Source organism: Podarcis liolepis, assembly GCF_965112155.1.
Source record: "Podarcis liolepis genome assembly, chromosome: 7".
In the NCBI taxonomy this organism is placed as follows: domain Eukaryota; kingdom Metazoa; phylum Chordata; class Lepidosauria; order Squamata; family Lacertidae; genus Podarcis; species Podarcis liolepis.
This window is the reverse complement of record NC_139561.1, coordinates 91,058,557-91,076,429: the sequence shown is the minus strand read 5'-3', so window position 1 is coordinate 91,076,429 and position 17,873 is coordinate 91,058,557. Positions and strand designations below refer to the sequence as shown.

General features: G+C 51.8%; 1 protein-coding gene across 1 annotated transcript in view; it reads left to right on the top strand.

The window, feature by feature from the left end:
- Positions 1-4,876: 4,876 nt before the first annotated feature.
- The window catches only part of LOC310712919 (snake venom vascular endothelial growth factor toxin HF-like), a 116,456-nt gene continuing 103,459 nt past the window's right edge, over positions 4,877-17,873 (top strand). The window contains exon 1 of the mRNA XM_083516375.1: positions 4,877-5,043. The gene's annotated coding sequence lies outside the window, so the exon portion shown is untranslated. The remainder of the gene's footprint in view (positions 5,044-17,873) is intronic.

Here is a 17,873-nt window from a genome sequence, read left to right as displayed (position 1 = left end):
TGGAGAAGTTTGATCTTCTTGCAGTCCATGGGACTCTCAAGAGTCTCCTCCAGCACCAGAATTCAAAAGCATCCATTCTTTGGCGATCAGCCTTCTTTATGGTCCAGCTCTCACTTCCATACATCACTACTGGGAAAACCATAGCTTTAGCTATACGGACCTTTGTCGGCAAGGTGATGTCTCTGCTTTTTAAGACGCTGTCTAGGTTTGCCATTGTCTTTCTCCCAAGGAGCAGGCGTCTTTTAATTTCGTGACTGCTGTCACCATAACCTCAGGATTTAGGCCATGCAGGCTGTGTCTACAGCAGTGTGAGGGCACCAGGTTGGCTACCCCTGGCCTAGAACTTTGTGTGCACGTTTCTTCCCCTCTCTCCTGCACTCCAGCAGGGCTGCCAGTGTGAGAAATGTGCAGAATTTTGACCACCAGCCCTGTTGGCTGCACACTGTGTCTCGGGTTCCCCTTCCTTCCTTCCTCAGCTGACAAAAACACACATGTCCCTCTGGACTGCGGCTGGTCATGTGAGCTGGAAGGAAAAGGCTGGGCAGGGGGGAGAGGCGGTGGGTGTTTGCGGCGGGGCAGGGAGGAATTGGCACACCCTGTGGAAATAATAATCCTACCAGCAATAAGAGACCCGTGAGGACGGCTTGGAGTTCCTGGAGCAGAATCTGGCTGCTGCGGAGACTGGGGGGAAGGACTGAGGATGGGATGTCTGGAAGAAGCAGTGTACGTGTTAATAATAATAATAATAATAATAATAATAATAATAATAATAATAATAATTTATTTATACCCCGCCCTCCCCAGCCAAGACCGGGCTCAGGGCGGCTAACAACCAATAATAAAAACAAGTTGATTAAAATACAATTTAAAAAACAAGATTAAAATACGACATTAAAACATTAGGATGCAGCCTCTTCACAGGAGGAGAAAGGAAAAAAGAAAGAGGGGGAGGGAATCAAACTGATTCTAAGCCAAAGGCCAGGTGGAACAACTCTGTCTTACAGGCCCTGCGGAAACAGATCAGATCCCGCAGGGCCCTGGTCTCATGAGGCAGAGCGTTCCACCAGGCCGGAGCCATCACTGAGAAGGCCCTGGCTCTGGTTGAGGCTAATCTGACTTCCTTAGGGCCCGGGACCACTAGGGTGTTGCTATTTATGGACCTTAAGGTCCTCTGTGGGGCATATCGGGAGAGGCGGTCCCATAGGTACGAGGGTCCTAGGTTGTGAAGGGTTTAAAGGTCAAAACCAGCACCTTAAACCTGACCCTGTACTCCACCGGGAGCCAGTGCAGCTGGAAAAGCACTGGGTGAATATGCTCCCATGGCAGAGACCCACTGCCATGTGCATCTGTGAAACCCAACCCACTGTGTCTCCTCCAAAGAATGGACTAAGGAGTAAAGCCTACACAAATCTTGAACAGAGTCCCTGAGGCCGTCGGACGGTGCTCCTTATGCCTCCTCCCAGCAACTCCTGCAGCCAAACTGGTGCAAAACGTCTTGCTCTGCTTTTATTTGGATCAGTGAGGTTGGCCTCTGGGCAGCCCAGGACTTCCATACACGTTGCCCAGGTTTGCTCCCCATTTTGGTGTTGCAAAAACAATGCGGGAGGCAGCAGGTTACAAGTTACCAGTGTCTGCTGCCACAGCAGGCGCTGTGATTCTCCAGTGGTTTTACTTATTCTGATGCACTTCATTCCCTCTCTAGACAGACGGGTGCCAACAACTACTCCTTGAATGTTTCCAATTCCCTTTTAGCAGGAGCTAGCCTAGACAGCATCTTAAAAAGCAGAGACATCACCTTGCCAACAAAGGTCCGTATAGTTCAAGCTCTGGTTTTCCCAGTAGTGATGTAGGGAAGTGAGAGCTGGACCATAAAGAAGGCTGATCGCCGAAGAATGGATGCTTTTGAATTCTGGTGCTGGAGGAGACTCTTGAGAGTCCCATGGACTGCAAGAAGATCAAAACTCTCCATTCTGAAGGAAATCAGCCCTGAGTGCTCACTGGAAGGACAAATCGTGAAGCTGAGGCTCCAAGACTTTGGCGACCTCATGAGAAGAGAAGACTCCCTGGAAAAGACCCTGATGTTGGGAAAGATGGAGGGCACAAGGAGAAGGAGACGACAGAGGATGAGATGGTGGGACAGTCTTCTCGAAGCCACCAGCATGAGTTTGACCAAACTGCGGGAGGCAGTGGAAGACAGGAGTGCCTGGTGTGCTCTGGTCGAGGGGGACATGAAGAGTCGGACACCACTAAACGACTAAACAACAACAGCCTTTTCTGGGTCACAGCAAGGGACCAACTAGTCCACAACTCTCCCACCAGGAAAAAACCCCAAAACAAACCCACACCAACTCCCCCCCCCCCATACCATCGCCTTCTTCTAGTTCGGGACTATATGATTTAGGGTGCATAAGAGGGGTGGGGTCTCAAGAGCCTAGGGCAGCCAGAATGGTTGATCTTACGATTTTTTTCGTCTTGCGAAGCACGGTGTCGGGAAAGTCTTTAAAAACCTCAAAAAAGGCTACCACACCGCGTTCTATGAGTTGCTCCTCGAAGTCAAGTCGCAACTGTATTAACGGTGTTAAGAAAAAGGAAACAAACTTGCAAGACGTTTCCGTCTTGCGAAGCAAGCCCATAGGGAAAATCGTCTTGCGAAGCAGCTCAAAAAACGAAAAACCCTTTCGTCTAGCGAGTTTTTTGTCTTGCGAGGCATTAGTCTTGCGAGGTATCACTGTAATAATAATAATAATAATAATAATAATAATAATAATAATAATAATAATAATAATAATTTTATTTATACCCCACCCATCTGGCTGGGTCTCCCCAGCCACCCTCGGCAGCTTTCAACAAAGTATTAAAATACAGTGGTCTGTTAAACATTAAAAGCTTCCCTAAACAGGGATGCCTTCGGATGTCTTCTAAAAGTCTGGTAGTTGCTGTTCTCTTTGACATCTGGTGGGAGGGCATTCCACAGGGAGGGCGCCACTACCGAGAAGGCCCTCTGCCTGGTTCCCTGTAACCTCACTTCTTGCAGTGAGGGAACCACCAGAAGACCCTTTGCGCTGGACCTCAGCATCCGGGCAGAATGATGGGGGTGGAGACGCTCCTTCAGGTCTACTGGACCGAGGCCATTTACGGCTTTAAAGGTCAGCACCAAAATTTTGAATTGTGCTCGGAAATGTACTGGGAGCCAATGTAGATCTTTCAAGACCGGTGTTTTGTGGTCTCAGTGGCTGCTCCCAGTCACCAGTCTAGCTGCCGCATTCTGGATTAGTTGTAATTTCCGTGTCACCTTCAAAGGTAGCCTCACGTAGAGCGCATGGCAGTAGTCCAAGCGAGAGATAACTAGAGCATGCACTACTCTGGTAAGCCCAGTTACATACCTGGCAGGCCTAGTGGGCAAGGAAGCACCCCCCCCAGGGTGGCCAAAAAGATCATCCATCATAGTTGGGATTGGAAGAGACAGAAGCCATGGTAGGCAGGAGGCTGCTGATGGTGGGGGCAGCAGGAGGAGAGAAGCGGTGGAGGGGGGAGGAAAGACTGATCAGCAGAGTATGGCTGGGGGCACAAGAAGCAGCAAAGCGTCATTCCAGTTGCATCCATGTTAAGCTCTCTGAAAGAGCAGTGTGGGTCAATGACTGGGCTCCAGGAATGGAAGAGGAATGGGGGTGGGCGAGGTCCTTGCTTGGGGAGAAGATCGTCTGCCCCCCACCTATGGTGCCGTCCATGTCAGGAGGGGCGAGCAGGCAAGCGGGGGAGGGGCTCAGTTTTTGTGAGGGCGGGCGGGGACTGGATTTGGAGCAGGAGGCGCGGGAGACCCAGTGCAGGCAGGAAGCGATGCGCAAAGGGGTCTTCTGGGGTTGGGAGGTGGGAGAAACCCCGAAAGGACCGAGGACCAGCGGAAGGCAGGCAGAGTCCCAGGGTGTCCCAGGAAAGGAAAGGGAATGAGTAGAAAGCCCGTGCGAGCAGGCGGGCTACGGGAGCGCAGCAGATGCTCCGGCCCGGCCTCGGGGGCTTTCATAGAATGGTTGATTTGGAAGGGATCCCCCGGGGTCATCCAGTCTGACCCCCACCTCCCTCAACCCCTTGCAGTGCAGGAACCGCAGCTAAACCTTTTGCCTCTCCCTTCCGGGTTCCAGAGTTGGAAGGGAACCCCAGAGGTCATCCAGTCCAACCCCATTCCTGCAGTGCAGGAACCGCAGCTAAACCTTTTGCCTCTCCCTTCCGATCCTCCCCGGGTTCCAGAGTCGGAAGGGACCCCCAGAGGTCATCCAGCCCAACCCCCTCCCTGCAGTGCAGGAACCGCAGCTAAACCTTTTGCCTCTCCCTTCCGATCCTCCCCGGGTTCCAGAGTCGGAAGGGACCCCCAGAGGTCATCCAGCCCAACCCCATCCCTGCAGTGCAGGAACCGCAGCGAAACCTTTTGCCTCTCCCTTCCGATCCTCCCCGGGTTCCTAAGTTGGAAGGGACCCCCAGAGGTCATCCAGCCCAACCCCATCCCTGCAGTGCAGGAACCGCAGCTAGGCCCTTTCCCTTTCCCTTTCCCTTTCCCTTTCCCTCCTTCCCTTCCTTCTCCGCCGGCCCCGTCCAGCTCCGGCGTCCCGGCTCGGCTCGGCGATCCTCTCCTGGCTGTGCGAGCGCCCGGCCGCCCCACGTGGCTGGCATCCCGGCCGAGAACAAACAACCCGCCCGTCTCCCCGGCAACGGCGTTCCATTCCCCGCGCGCGTCATCACGCCGGCCGTTCGGGGCTTTGTTGACGTTGCCCGGCAACGGCGCCGCTGCCTTGGCGACGGCGGGTGGAGGGGCAGGCGGGGCGGGGCTTCCCGAGGGCAGCGCCAACGGCAGAAGCGAACCCTCCGGAGGCGGAGCCAGTCGGCTGCCGGCGCTCGGCGAGGCAGCCTCGAGGCAAGGGGGGGAGTTGCTCGCTCTTTCTTTCTCCGCCCCTCCTGCCCCATTGAAAGTGGGGCTCACGATGGATTTGTAGTAGAGACTCCTCCCCACTCCTCGTTAGACGAATGCCAGGGGAGGGTTTTGTTTATCAGGTGAGAAAGAGGAGGCGGAGGAGGGAAAAGTTTGTTTACTAGTAGGATGACATAGGGAGACCCCTGCGGGGGTTGCATGTGGGGTGAAATGTGTGGGAGGGAGGGGGGCCCCCTGTCGATCTGGGGTGGCGATGACAGCTGGTCAATGTACATGGACTCCCATTACTTCTGCCAAAATACTTAAAAAAAAATATTTATTGAGATTTTACACTAAACAAAAGTTTTAAAAATTAAAAATAATTAAACCAACAATTACACATACAAAATACAAAAAAACAGGTAGTTGAAAAAAATAAAAGAAGGAAAGAAAAAATATTTTAGAAAAGAAATAATCCATTTTTCAATATCTTTAAGTTCATTTGCTTATTTCCTTGACCTCCTCACACCTCCCCTTTTTGTATTCCCGTTTACAAAGTCCTTTCAGCAAATCCTTACCCTCTTTCATTTATCTTTACTCTGTATTCTTAACCTATTATAACTATATATTTTCATCCATATAACTATCTATATTTACATATTCTTATTAGCCTTAATACCAAAACCACTTATTTTCAGTCCAACATCATTTTAACATTCATTAATTTTACAGTATTTCTGCAAATAGTCTTTAAATTTCACTTCTGCCAAAATACTGTACTGATATTGATTCACTGAGAAATATAATACCGTGGCCCCCTTTGATCAGTGGGATAGACGTCAGGAACCCCCTTGCAACCTAGGAATAGTTTGCTTGTGTACGGATAAACCCAGTGATATTTGGAATGCATTAACATGAATTGTAGTGACTTGTTCATAATTGCATATTCGTCGGAATCCACCGTTACATTGGCCAGGAATCGAACCCGGGTCTCCCGCCTGGCAGGTGAGAATTCTATCACTGAACAACCAATGATGCGGGTGGCTCTGTGGTCTAAACCACTGAGCCTCTTGGGCTTGCTGATCGGAAGGTCGGTGGTTCGAATCCCCGCGACGGGCTGAGCTCCCATTGCTCTGTCCCAGCTCCTGCCAACATAGCAGTTCGAAAGCACACCAGCGCAAGTAGATAAATAGGTACTGCTGCGACGGGAAGGTAAGTGGTGTTTTCATGCACTCTGGTTTCCATCACGGTGCTGGCCACATGACCTGGAAAGCTGTCTGTGGACAAACGTCGACTCCCTCGGCCTGAAAGTGAAGTGAGCGTCACAACCCCATAGTTGCTTTTGACTGGACTTAACTGTCCAGGAATCCTTTCCCTTTTACCTTACCTTTACTCGTCAGAATGATAACATTTATTATATACCTATATAGAGTACTGTATGGCAGTTTCTTTTTTCTTTTTTAAATCATTTTTATTAAGTTTCCCATTTTAACAATCCAATCAAACCACATTTAATGTTCCAAATTATACAAATACAGATAAAAAAGATGACAGTTTCAAGTATCTTTTAGTTTTGGTTTTCATTTCTTTCCCTTTATTTGTCCACTGAAATTTGTTAATTTATATATATGGCAGTGGGGAACCATTTTCAGTCCTGGGGGGCCACATTCGTAGTGGCGTAGCGTGGGGGGTGCAGGGGGGGCTGGCCGCACCAGGCGCAACATCGGGGGGGGGGGGCGTGCTAAAATCCACGGGTTAGGGGGCGCAAATTACTTGCCTTGCCCCGGGTGCTGACAACCCACGCTACGCCACTGCACATTCGCTTCCGGCAGCCATCTGAGGGCAGCATGGGGTGTGTGGCTAGCTGCTCAAAGTGAGTGAAAATTGTACAGTACTTTTGCACCGGTAGATTGTTTTGGCCGTTAACCTGGAAAAGAGGATTGGACCAATTCGTGGAGGAGAAGAGGTGCTGGAAGCTGCAGGAGGGGAGAGTTCTGCGCTTGTGTTCGAATCCTGATTGTGGTGTGTTTTCTCATCATGGGCATCTGCCTGGCCACTGTGAGAAAAGGAGGCTGGATTAGATTGCCAGCAGCCAGGCTTTCCTTGTATTCTACACACAAACACACACACACACACACACACACACACACACCTCTATCCAGACACACAAGAGGCACTGCCAAAGGACATATCCGAGCACTTGGGGAAGCGGGGAAATGTGATGCGTGACTCTTCCTCCTTCCTCTTGTGGAGGAGACACACAAATAAGAACTTTAGAAGATTATCACAGGGTCCGGGTAGTTCCTATGGGGAGAGGTGGTCCTTGAGGTATTGCAGTCCTGAGCCATTCAAGACTTTATAAGTCAAGAAAAGCACTTTGAATTGGGCCGGGAAACTGACTGGCAACCAGCACAGTCGCGCCAGGTTGGGTGCAATAGGCTCAAACCGTCTTGCTCCTGTGAGCAACCTAGATGCCAAATTCTGCACCGGCTGACGTTTCCGAACTGTCTTCAAAAGCAGCCCCATGCAGAGGAGCGGCGCGCACACTTTGCACCCAGGGGTGGGGCGGGCCACCCATGGGGCAGCGCCGTGAATGTCCCACGGGGCAGGGCAGCAAGCATGGGGGTGGTGCCACCCACAGCGAACGTCCCACAGGGAGCTGTCTGTGGTGAGTGTCTTTATATATACAGTGGTACCTCGGGTTAAGTACTTAATTCGTTCCGGAGGCCCGTTCTTAACCTGAAACTGTTCTTAACCTGAAGCACCACTTTAGCTAATGGGGCCTCCTGCTGCCGCTGCGCCGCCGGAGCACAATTTCTGTTCTCATCCTGAAGAAAAGTTCTTAACCCGAGGTAATATTTCTGGGTTAGCAGAGTCTGTAACCTGAAGCATATGTAACCCGAGGTACCACTGTATGTGTGTGTGTGTGTGTGTGTACACACACACACACACACACACACACACACGTGAAAATCTACGAAAGCATATATATATATATATATATACACACACACATACACACACACACATATTTTTATTGGTTTTTTAACATATCATTTCCAACAGTCATATTACATAACTTTTCATCTTATACAATATTTTATACTTCCATCTACACCTCTGATGGTTCTTTGTTCTTTATCACTTATTCTGCATTTCTTAATTTCACTATTACTCTTAATTCTCACTAACTAATAATTCTCCTCATAGTCTTCCTTGCAATCTTTCGAGTAATCCTCCTTACAAAGCTCCTTGCAGTCCTACTAGCGTAATCTGTTCAGTACAATTTCCAAATACAGTGGTACCTCACAAGACGAATGCCTCGCAAGACGAAAAACGCGCAAGACGAAAGAGTTTTCCGTTTTTTGAGTCGTTCCGCAAGACGAATTTCCCTATGGGCTTGCTTCGCAAGACGAAACGTCTTGCGAGTTCTTGCGAGTTTGTTTCCTTTTTCTTAAAGCCGCTAAGCCGTTAATAGCCGCTAAGCTGCTAAGCCGCTAATAGCCGCTAAGCCGCTAATAGCCGTGCTTCGCAAGACGAAAAAACCGCAAGACGAAGATACTCGTAGAACGGATTAATTTCGTCTTGCGAGGCACCACTGTAGTTTCTGTATTTACTCCAGTCTTCTGAGAATCTCTGATCCGGCAGGTTTCGAATCCTTCCAGTTAATTTATCAAGTTCTGCATCAATTTCATCCTCCATTCTTCTTTCGTCGGTAATTCTTCTTGCTCCGTGGTGAGCGTCTTATGGGGGGCGGCGCAGAGAGCATCCCAGGGGGGCAGGGCGGCGATGTCACCCCCCTCAGGGATGACACCCGGGGTGAACCGCACCCCTGCACCCCCCATCCTCCACCAGTGGCGCCAAATATAAGGCATTGCAGTAATCTAACCCTAGAAATGGAATTCTCAGAGAATAGCACAATCCTCTAGGTCTCTAACAAAGGAGAGTCTACCACATGTGTTAACTACTAGTGGAATATTTAGGCTTTGTTTTATTAGTGACCCTGATTATGGCAGACTCTCCTTTCTGCAGGTTTTTTAAACAGAGCTTGGGCAGGCAAGTATGTTTCCGAGCACAACTCAAAGTGTTGGTACTGACCTTGAAAGCCCTAAACAGTCTCAAAGGCCCAGTATACCTGAAGGAGCGTCTCCACCCCCATCATCCAGCCCAGACACTGAGGTCCAGCTCCGAGGGCCTTCTGGCGGTTTCCTCCCTGGGAGAAGCCAAGTTACAGGGAACCAGGCAGAGGGCCTTCTCGGTAGTGGCCCCCGCCCTGTGGAACGCCCTCCCACCAGATGTCAAAGAGAGCAACAACTACCAGACTTTTAGAAGACATCTGAAGGCAGCCCTGTTTAGGGAAGCTTTTAATGTTTTCACAGACTACTGTATTTTAATACTTTGTTGGAAGCCGCCCAGAGTGGCTGGGGAGACCCAGCCAGATGGGTGCAGTATGAATATATTATTATTATTATTATTATTATTATTATTATTATTATTATTATTATTACAGGATTCTTTTGGTGTGATTCCTTCATTGCGAGGGGTTGGACTAGGATGACTCTTGTGGGGGTCCCTTCCAACTTGACAATTCCACGGTTCTGTTTTGGTGCTTGTGCATGTGTGAACATTCGTGCAAGGGATCGTGCAGCTGTGCGAGTAACGCTGTGTGTGTGTTTGTCGGAATGCATGTATGTAAACAGAGACGTTTGCGCCAGCTGGGGTGAAAGCCCGGCTGCATCTCCTGGCCTGTGATTGTGCAGAGACACAATCACACAAGATGTATGTGTGTTTTTGTGTTGCAGAGGCAGAGCTGCCTTATCTGGGGGAGTGTGCCAGGGAAGTTTTGTGTGCGAAAGGTGACTCCAGCCCAGCAGCGCCCTCCCAGCGCATTGCGTGCCAGCGGCCTCTGGCAGCGGCAGGAGCTCAGCCTATCCCTCCTCAGCTGTGGCTTCTGGCCCCGGACCAGGGGAATTTGGCCGCTGGCCTCGGTAAATAACAACAGCCAGAATTGGAAGGCGAAACTTGTTGCTAAGAGACCAATGTTTTGCTCCGGCAAAGCTGGGGCCTCCAGTCTGGGAGGGAGGCGGGCCAAGGAGCCTGGGAACAGGAACAGAGGGAGGAAGGGGGGGGGGACGGAGACCACAGAATCATAGCATTGGAAGGGCCCTCCAGGGGTCATCTAGCTCAACCCCCTGGCAACTCAGCGGAAGTATAACTTCATTTATTTTTATGTGGGGTACTGCTGCCAGCAGGGGGAAAGAGACCAGGGGCAAACGAATAGGAGGTTCCCCCAGTTTTCTAAGGGCGTAAGAAGATCAGAGGAGCTTGTTGGATCAGCCCAGCATTTTGTTCTCATGGTGGCCGGCCAGAGGCTTGTGGGCAAGAAGGATTCTCCCCTCCTGTGGTTTCCATCAACTGGTATTCAGAAGCATCGGTGCCGCCAGCTGTGGAGGCAGAGCAGAGCCATTGAGGCTACAAATAGCCCTCTCCTCCTCTGTGAATATGTCTAATCCGAAATGGAGGCAGTGAGAGATTTTACTTTCTTGGGCTCCATGATCACTGCAAATGGTGACAGAAGTCAAGAAATTAAAAGACGCCTGCTTCTTGGGAGGAAAGCAATGACAAACCTAGACAGCATCTTAAAAAGCAGAGACATCACCTTGCCAACAAAGGTCCGTATAGTTCAAGCTATGGCTTTCCCAGTAGTGATGTATGGAAGTGAGAGCTGGACCATAAAGAAGGCTGATCGCCAAAGAATGGATGCTTTTGAATTCTGGTGCTGGAGGAGACTCTTGAGAGTCCCATGAACTGCAAGAAGATCAAACCGATCCTTTCTGAAGGAAATCAGCCCTGAGTGCTCACTGGAAGGACAGATCCTGACTCCCTGGAAAGGTCCCTGATGTTGGGAAAGATGGAGGGCCCAAGGAGAAGGGGACGACAGAGGACGAGATGGTGGGACTGTGTTCTACCAGCCTGAGTTTGACCCAACTGTGGGAGGCAGTGGAAGACAGGAGTGCCTGGCATGCTCTGGTCTGGGGGGTCACGAAGACTGTAGCTTCGAGAACACCGCCGCAGTGCGATTTCTGTTCTCATCCTGAAGCAAAGTTCTTAACCCGAGGTACTATTTCTGGGTTAGCGGAGTCTGTAACCTGAAGCGTCTGTAACTTGAAGCATCTGTAACCCGAGGTACCACTGTATTTTTCAATTTTTCCCTCTGTTGGTTCACCCCCTAGCTCTTCTGCATTTTCCCAATTACTCGCTACAACCCGTCTGGCTTCCCGGAGCTTTACAATCCTTATTTCACCCCTCCTTGCAGCAACCCCTTTCGAGCCTGGCCGCGCTTGGTCCCATTTCACACACGGGAAAACTGAGGCGGGGAAGGCAGCGTCTTGCCCGAGGCCACCCACAGAGATCACAGAGACAGAGGCCTGATTCTAGTTGCAGTTCACCCGGTCTCTCTCTCTCTCACACACACACACACACACACACTCTTTCTGTTTTGCCTCATCTGCAAAACAGATTCAGGAGGAGTGCCGTGTGTGTGGTGTGTGTGTGTGAACCCAGAATCTCTGCACCTCCTTCTCCAAAGTTCTGCCCGCTGCTCCTCTCCCTTAGCCGCCCAGCCCAGCCCTTGCCAGTCACCCAGGCTGCTCTCACCCTCCCCACCCCCGCCGTAAGGTGTGTACCTGCTCTGGGTTAGCCAGGGGGTTCTACGGAGAATTTTGGCAGGCTGGGCGCATTCCTCCGAGGGGCTGGCAAGAGCCTGCGCCTGCTCCCTCCCTCCTGGAAGTCCTGTTGCTTACATAAACAGCATTTGCTGGAGGCCCCTTCACGGCTCTGTTTGTTTGCTCGCCCGCCCGCCGAGAACTATCGGGTCGCTAAGGAGTTTGGGGGGGGGGTTGCATAGCAGGCCTCGCCTATATATTTATATACACACTGTTGTCACAAAGCCAGCCTCCCCTTGCTTCCTTCACCCCACGCTTCTGTGTGTTTTTGCCCTCCTCCACCAAAGAATGATAGAATTGGAGAGTGGGGTGGGATACCCAGAGGTCATCCAGCCCAACCCGCCCCCGCAAGGCAGGAATTGCAGTGGAGGGATCCCCCGACCAGTGGCCTTCCACCTCCTGTTGAAAAACCTCCAGCAAATGGGAGTCATCCACCTTCCCAGGGAGTCCCTTCTACGGTCTAAACAAAAATTATTCCCGGTGTTTAGCTGGAATCTGTTTTCTTGTCCTTTGGGTCGGGTCCCACGCACAGAGTTGGAGGGTATCTTATAATAACATAAGAACAGCGCCCCCCGGAGGAGGCCAACGGTCCATCAAGTCCAGCGTCCTCTTCTCACGGTGTCCAGCCAGATGCCCATTCCGGGAATCCCGCGAGCGGGACCCGAGTGCGAGAGCAGCTCTCCCCTCCTGTGTTTTCCACCAGCAGGTATTTGCAAGTAGGGGCAGGGCACAGCTGTCCTGACCTCAGGAGCCATCAGTAGCCCTTCCCTCCACCAATTTGTGCGATCCTCTTTTAGAGCCACCCGGGTTGGCTGCCTATCTTCCCTGCAGCAGTGAGTTCCGCAGTTTAGCTCTGCGCCGCCTGAAGAAGTCCTTCCTTTTATCCGTCCCAAACCTTCCATCTCCGTTGAAGGTCCACGAGCTCCAGAGAAGAACTTTTCTCTGTGCACTGGGAGGTCCCCCTTGTCCAGTTCAAGACATGCGATGTCAGATGGGAAAGATGGAGATCTTCAGGCCCAGGAGCTGAATGCATCCCTCCTGGACCCTTCCCAATATCACTTCTCCCCCTCCTCCTTCCGAGGCTTAAGCTGCCAGCCTCCTCCTTGTTGCCCCCAGTAGAGCTCAGCAGGGAGAAGGCTGAAGCAGAATTCCTTGTCATTTGGCTCTGGCGCCCCCTTCTGTCGGGCTCCCTGACTTATGCCCTACCAGCTGCCTGGACACATTCCAAGCAATCAGAGCCCATTTCCGGAGGCACGTCTGTCCCGCTCTGGAACAGCACGTACCATGAGGACGTTTCAGGCTTAAGCCTTAGTTCCCTGCATTGGTTCTGTCTACAGAGAGCGCCGGGCTCATCGTCAGTGAGAGAGATCTTCAGGTTATGTTGGAAGACCAGGACTCTGCAGCAGTGCTCGCAAGAACTTTTCTGCCCCATCTCCCACCGCTCCTAATATTCCTCATGGAGGACACAGTGGCGGACTTTAAAATTTCAGATTTCAGAGGCACCCAGCCCCTTGCCTTCCGCTCTCCATCACTGTTGCAGCGCCCCCTGCAGGTCCCTCTAATTAGAGAACCATAGAATTGTAGCGTTGCTAGGGACCCCCAAGGGTCATCTAGTCCAACCCCCTGCAATGCAGGGATCTCAGCTAAAGCACCCAGGACACTCTGCTTAAAAACCTTCCAGGAAAGGCGAGTCTACCACGTCAAGTGGGAGACGGTTCCGCTGTCGAACAGCTCTTCCTGATGTCACAAAGTTCTTCCTGCTGTTTAGCTGGACCCCTGGCCCGATCCAGCAGCCAGCCAGCGTCTTCTTATGTTCTTGCGCCAACCTTCAACACCCTCAAAGCAATGCGCGCGCACACAGCCAACCCCACGTATCTGGGACCCCAGAGCGCCAGGCCAGAGGGGTGAGCCTTTGGGCAAGCTACGGGCTTGTAGAGGGGGGGGGGGAACCTGAGCGTGGCAGGTGGGCCCAGGCAGCACTCTGGCCTCAGCCTTGCGATGGGTTGTTATTGTTGTTCTATAGTCGTTTAGTCATGTCCAACACTTCGTGACCCCCTGGACCAGAGCACGCCAGGCACTCCTGTCTTCCACTGCCTCCCGCAGTTTGGTCAAACTCATGCTGGTAGCTTCGAGAACACTGTCCCACCATCTCGTCCTCTGTCGTCCCCTTCTCCTTGTGCCCTCCATCTTTCCCAACATCAGGGTCTTTTCCAGGGAGTCTTATCTTCTCATGAAGTGGCCAAAGTCTTGGAGCCTCAGCTTCACGATCTGTCCTTCCAGTGAGCACTCAGGGCTGAATTCCTGAAGAATGGAGAGGTTGGATCTTCTTGCAGTCCATGGGACTCTCAAGAGTCTCCTCCAGCACCACAATTCAAAAGCATAAATTCTTTGGCGATCAGCCTTCTGGTCCAGCTCTCACTTCCATACATCACTACTGGGAAAACCATAGCTTTTACTATACAGACCTTTGTTGGCAAGGTGATGTCTCTGCTTTTTAAGATGCTGTCTAGGTTTAGGTTTGTCATAAGATGCTATCTAGGTCTGTCTCGGTTTGTCATTGCTTTTCTCCCAAGAAGCAGGCGTCTTTTAATTTCGTGGCTGCTGTCACCATCTGCAGTGATCATGGAGCCCAAGAAAGTAAAATCTCTCACTGCCTCTATTTCTTCCCCTGCTATTTGCCAGGAGGTGATGGGACCAGTGGCCATGATCTTCGTTTTTTGATGTTGAGCTTCAGACCATATTTTGCGCTCTCCTCTTTCACCCTCATTAAAAGGCTCTTTAATTCCTCCTCACTTTCTGCCATCAAGGTTGTGTCATCTGCATATCTGAGGTTGTTGATATTTCTTCCGGCAATCTTGCGATGGGTACTGTGTCCACTTTCGGCGTGGCCAGATCGCAGTGCGCACGGGGCGCCACCCCGAGCTGCTCGGAGGAAGGATAGGCAAAAAAACGCAGCCAGCAAACACCCCCCCCCCAATCTCTGCCCCCCTCCCATTCGAAGCGGCTGCATCTCAGCATCCTCTCTGAGCAACGCACCTCTTCTTCCTAAGGGATGCCCCCGGTTTGATCTCTCCCGAGACGAGGGGGGGGGGTTGGGCTGCGCGCGCGCAATGATGGGGTGTGCGCTGGGGGAGTGCCTCTCCGGCTGACTGTCCCCGCAGACGCACGCAGATGCGCGGGCGCGCACGCCAGCGGTGGCCGCCGGAAGCCCGCGCGCCTCGCCGCCGGGCTGCTCCATATAGAGGCGCGCGGCTATTTCGGGCTGCGGCGCTGCCGAGCGAGTGAGGAGAGGGGCTATTTATAGCATCCGCAGGGTAAAAATGGAAGGTGCTCTCCTGAGCTGCCCGAAGGAGCGCGCAGCGGATTGCGGGGAGGGCCGGGCGCGGGTGGGGCACCTTAGGTGCACCCAAAACCTGGATGGATGGATGGATGGATGCAGGGAAGAATCCTGGTCCCTTCTTAAAGGGGGGGGGACTGCTGGGTCCCTTATTCCCACGCTGGGGGGGGCGCATCTTGAATAAAGGGAGCTGCAGAGCTCTGAGCCCCCAAATTGGCCTTGGACACCACCACCCAGGCCAGATCTCCATGCCCCCCCCCGCCAGCCCTCCGAGGTGCTCGCCTGCTCCTAAACTCTTGGGTGCAAAGTCCAAGGGGATGGATGAATTCCTTCCTTCCTTCCTTCTTTCCTTCCTTCCTCTACGAAGAAGGAGCTGGGCTTGATCCGCACGGGACGCGCGCCTAGAAGATTCGCAGCAGACCCAGCAACCCAGAGACCAACCTAGTAGCAGGGGGGAACTGATGGACCGTTCTGCGTGCCCAGCAGCTTAGCCAACGCGCGCTCTCCCGCGGCCCTTCGCGCGGCTCTCTGCTGCCCCTTGGTGGCCGCTCTGCGCAGGAGCAATGATATAATAATAATAATAATAATAATAATAATAATAATAATAATAATAATAATAATAATAATAAATTTTATTTATATCCCGCCCTCCCCAGCCGAAGCCGGGCTCAGGGCGGCTAACAACACTAAAATAGTGCAACATTATAAAAACATTATAAAAATTAATTAAAATCAAATTGATGGCAACCATTAAGCAAAAATTCTGTGCAGATTGCCAGAGGAGGGAGTCAGGCTGCGCCCTGACCAAAGGCCTGGTGGAACAGCTCTGTCTTGCAGGCCCTGCGGCAAGATGTCAGGTCCCGCAGGGCCCTAGTCTCTTGTGACAGAGCGTTCCACCAGATTGGAGCCACAGCCGAGAAAGCCCTGGCTCTAGTTGAGGCCAGCCTAACCTCCCTGTGGCTTGGGACCTTCAAGATGTTTTTATTTGCAGACCGTAAGTTCCTCTGTGGGACATACCAGGAGAGGCGGTCCTGTAGGTACGAGGGTCCTAGGCCGTATAGGGCTTTAAAAGTTAAAATCCAGTGCAGCTGGATAAGCACCGGGTGAATGTGATCTCGCAGCGAAGACCCCATAAGGAGTCTCACCGCGGCATTCTGCACCCGCTGGAGTTTCTGGGTCAGTCTCAAGGGCAGCCCCACGTAGAGCGAGTTACAATAATCCAGTCTGGAGGTGACTGGAGGTGACCGTCGTGTGGCTCGGTCAGGGCAAGAGAGCTAAGGAGCCAACTGCTTAGCTTGGCGGAGATGAAAAAATGCTGCCTTTGTTATAGCTGCAATCTGCGCCTCCATGGAGAGGGAGGTATCGAAGATTACACCAAAACGGACGGTGCTGGCCCTAATTGCACCCCCGCAAGAGATGGGAGTTGCCCCCTCAATCCCATATCGTCCCGTCCCAGCCAGAGGACCTCTGTCTTCGAAGGATTTAACTTCAACCGGCTCCCACGTAACCATCCAGCCACAGCTCTCGAGTACTACAGTGGTACCTCAGGTTACATATGCTTCAGGTTACAGACGCTTCAGGTTTCAGGCTCCGCTAACTCAGAAATAGTACCTCAGGTTAAGAACTTTGCTTCAGGATGAGAACAGAAATCGTGCTCCGGCGGCAGCGGGAGGCCCCATTAGCTAAAGGTGTACCTCAGGTTCAGAACAGTTTCAGGTTAAGAAGGGACCTCCGGAACGAATTAAGTTCTTAACCCGAGGTACCACTGTACAGAGAACATTCTCACCCCTGAAAAGAATTCAGATTTAATTTGAAGAAGTGCGAACTATTGGCGGGCGGGGGAGACCCAGAGCGGACCCCCGTGTGTGCACGCACAGCACACACAGACCAGTGAGGAATAGTTGAAGCAAAGTTCTTAAGCCGAGGTAATATTTCTGGGTTAGTGGAGTTTGTAACTTGAAGCGTATGTAACCTGAAGCGTATGTAACCCAAGGTACCACTGTGAACCTTTAGAAATTTGAAGCTGGCTATCACATCTCCTCTCAGTCGCCTCTTCTCTAGGCTAAACATTCCCAGCTCCTTCAACCATTCCTCACAAGGCTTGGTTTCCAGACCCTTGGTTTCATCTTGGTCACCTTCCTCTGCAACACTTTCCAGCTTATCAATATCCTTCTGGTATCCAAAACTTGACACAGGGCTCCAGGTGTGGTCTGACCAAGGCAGAATAAAACAGTGATACCATTTCACTATGGGGACGCGGGTGGTGCTGTGGTCTAAACCACTGAGCCTCTTGGGCTTGCCGGTCAGAAGGTTGACGGTTCGATTCCCCACGACGGGGTGAGCTCCCGTTGCTCGGTCCCTGCTCCTGCCAACCTAACAGTTCAAAAGCACGTCAAAGTGCAAGTAGATAAATAGGTACCACTCCGGCGGGAAGGTAAACAGCGTTTCCGTGCGCTGATCTGGCTCGCCAGAAGCGGCTTAGTCATGCTGGCCACATGACCCAGAAGCTGTCTGCGGACAAACGCCAATCAGAAGGTCGGCGGTTTGAATCCCCGCGACGGGGTGCGCTCCCGTTGCTCGGTCCCTGCTCCTGCCAACCTAGCAGTTTGAAAGCACGCCAGTGCAAGTAGATAAATAGGTACTGCTGTGGCGGGAAGGTAAACGGCATTTCCGTGCCTCTCTGGTTCACCAGAAGCGGCTTAGTCATGCAGGCCAAGCTCCCTCGGTCTATAGAGTGAGATGAGCATGCAACCCCAGCGACTGGACTTTAACTGTCAGGGGTCCTTTACCTTTTTTTATCATTTCACTTGATCTGGACATGAGACGTCTGTTTATGCAGCCTAGCACTGCATCAGTTCCCCTCCTCCTGCTGCATCAAACTCTCGGCTCCTGGAAAGCTTGTGGTCTACCA